We start from the raw sequence: 3,049 nt of genomic DNA on the forward strand, positions 1-3,049 counted from the left end.
ACATCGATCAGCTGCCTCCTGCACACTCCCTACTGGGGATGTGCCTGCAACCAAGGTACATGCCCCTGGCCGGAATCGAACCTGGGACCTTTCAGTCCGCAGGCCGACGCTCTATTCACTGAGCCAAACCGGTTTCGGCTCTATTCTTTTTATTTAATGTTCATTTCAAGGTTCCAGTCTTTCTCTTGGTCCCAGGGATGGAGCCCCCACCCCCACCCCCACCTGGACTCACCCTCAGGCTTTGCCCGGGGGACACACCCTTCATCTCTTCTTCTCCCACCAGCACAGTCTTTCCCTTGGCAGGTCCAGGTAGGTATTCTTCTTGCTCCCATTTCTTAAGATCCAACCTCTATGAGATCCAACATGCCCTCCCCACAGCAAAGGTAGGGGATTTAGTTTGAACCTTCAGCAGAAACTTCTGGAAGAGCCAGACTCAGAAGTAGTGTTGCCTGATGCAGGAGGGCTCAGCAGATAGAGTCTGAGGTCAAGGTGAGGTCTGGATCCCAGCAGGTACGGCGGGCAGAGCAGCGGAAACGCTCCTTCCTCCCCAGGCTCCTGGGAGGAGGCCATGGCCCACAGCCACGCCCTGGCCGTCTGCGGCTTCGGGAGGGCCTTCTCATGTTCCAGATTTTTGACTCCCATCCTGTAATGGATCATTTGTTACCTCCAACACAATGCTTAGCAACAAGCAGGGCTGAGCACCCACAACTCTGCACTCCACCGTTTGGTTTGACCTCAGCAGATCGTGAAAGCTGCAAAGATCCCCAGCACCACAGAGACCACACTCTCCAAGGCGGCACCGACGTTCTGGTGGCTGAGCAAAGAAGGTGGTAGTCAGTGAAAGGATGGTGTGTTCATTGTTTGGAAAATACTGACTTAAGGAGTTCTCTTTACTCAGGACTTCCCAGAGCATTCCATAAGCCAGCGCAAATTATGAATATTCAGGATGCGCGTCCCAAAAGCGTCCCATGGAAACAGTGACTCAGCCGGCCCTCTGGCACTCAGGTAGGGAAACCGAGGCACAAGGTCCTGGGGATGGAGCCACCAGAGAGTCAAGGTCTCCTGGCCCCAAGGTCAGTTCACCATCCTGATGTCCGGACGAAGCTGCCTCATCCTTTTTCTGGTTTTATAGTCGAGGGCAGAGGGTAGCGGGGATTGTTTATTTATTTGCACGTATTGCATGTGCTCTGCAGGCCGGCCAGATCCAGGGCCAGTGGGCAGAGGTTCCTTCTGGGTGGAATTTCAGCTCCACCCCAGTACGAACTTTTAAAATAATGAGACCTGTCTGGACGTGAACTGGGCCAACGCATGACGTAGTGAGCTCCCCACCCCGGAGGTGTCTGAGCCACAGCTGACTGACCACAGGGTGGCCGAGGCCACTGAGTGGTGGGCCTGGAAGAGATATGTCCACGTCCAATCCCCCCAGGCCCCGTGGATAGATGTGATCTTTTTTTGGAAAAAGGGTGTTTGCAGATGCAATGAAGTTCAGGATCTCGACGTGAGGTCCTCCTCGGCTATCTGGGGGGACCCTACGTTCACTGACCAGTGTCCTTATGAGAGTGAGGCCAAGAAACTCAGACCCACAGCGAGGGCGAGGCGAAGGCCCAGGCAGGGGTTGGAGCCATGCGGCTAAGGAACGCCGTGGCTGCCAGAAATTGGAGGAGGCCCCGCCAACACACACCTGACCATGGCCTCCAGGCCTCCAGGGCTGTGCAGTACTCCATTTCTGCTGGGTTGGAGCCCCAGGTCTGTGGTCATCTGTCTCGGCCACAGGACACTGACAGAGGTGGGGATGCTGTGGAGGAGGCAAGCGCCGCTGGGTGGGGGCCCCCCTAAGCCCCACTCCCCGTCATCACCCTGGTGCCCCCGTGTTCAGTATTGGAGAGCTGTGCCAGGATTTCCCATCTGTCCCAGGAGGGAGCCATTGAGGTGCCAGATCCAAAGGGAGTCAGTTGAGCACCCGGGCCCGGGGTGAGCTTCCCATGGCCACCAGCACAGGCACCTCCTTGGACCTCTTTAGCGGGCTGTCCCTCACCGTCCAAGAACCTGCAGCAGCTTCTGGCCCGCGGGGCCAGGCCCGCCTGTTCCCTCGGAGCTACACGCGTGCACTTGTACACGCACCCAGGGCCTCTGTCGCAACAGCCTCTCTGCCCCGAGACAAGCGATGACACGCCCGCCTGCCCGCCTCTCCTCGCCTCAGTCCCTGGCAAAGTCGGGCAAACCCATGGCACAAGGCAAAGGAGGCTGTGAGGCGTGGGCTGTGGTTTGACTCTGAGAGCAACCTGGGGAGACCTAGGGCAGGTGGCGGCGGTGAAGTCAGTGCCCCTCACGCTGCCCCTGCCGGTGCCCGCGGCCATTCGCACAGCAAGTGTCAGCTGTCGCGTCCCTAAAGCCAGGTGCCCGGACCGGCGGGCACATCAGAGCTGGCTGCTGCCTTCCTCCTTGGGGTGTAGAGTGAGCTTTGCCCACCTGGGCAAGCCAAGCTGGGCACTGGGCAGGAGCCCCGACCCTGGCACACTGTGCTGAGGTCTGACTGGCTTCCCCGAGCCCAGCGGCCCTCAGGGACGAGAGGGTTCCCACCTGCCCAGCGCCACTCACAGCAAGACCCCCAGCACCCGCCCAACCCCCAGAGACCATGCATGGTCTCAGAGGCGGCCCGTCTCCGCTTCCCAAATTCTCCATGGACCCCAACACCCACCCAACCAGGAGCTCAGGGGGCAGGAACGCGGCATCGTCCCCTTTCCAGGTCAGAACTGGTTGGTAACCGAGCCGGGACCTGTCCGTTTGCTTGCAGGGCTGCTGGCCCCCTGTCCTCGATTGCCGTCTCCCCTCCCTTCACCACCCTAATTTCAGGCTCAACTGTGCGCGCTGAGGGCTTAATTAAATCTTGTCTTGCTCTCAGAAGAGACATTTTCTGCCCCAGGGAGTTGCTACTGTGCTTTTGAGGAGACAGGTCTGAGCAGGCTCCCCAGTGGAGAGCGGCTGGGAGGGCGGGAGCCCAGCCCTCCTGGAAGCTGCCCAGCGGTGGCCGAAGGGCAGCGGGCAGGGC

The sequence above is a fragment of the Myotis davidii genome, unplaced genomic scaffold (assembly GCF_000327345.1).
Source record: "Myotis davidii unplaced genomic scaffold, ASM32734v1 scaffold238, whole genome shotgun sequence".
In the NCBI taxonomy this organism is placed as follows: Eukaryota; Metazoa; Chordata; class Mammalia; order Chiroptera; family Vespertilionidae; genus Myotis; species Myotis davidii.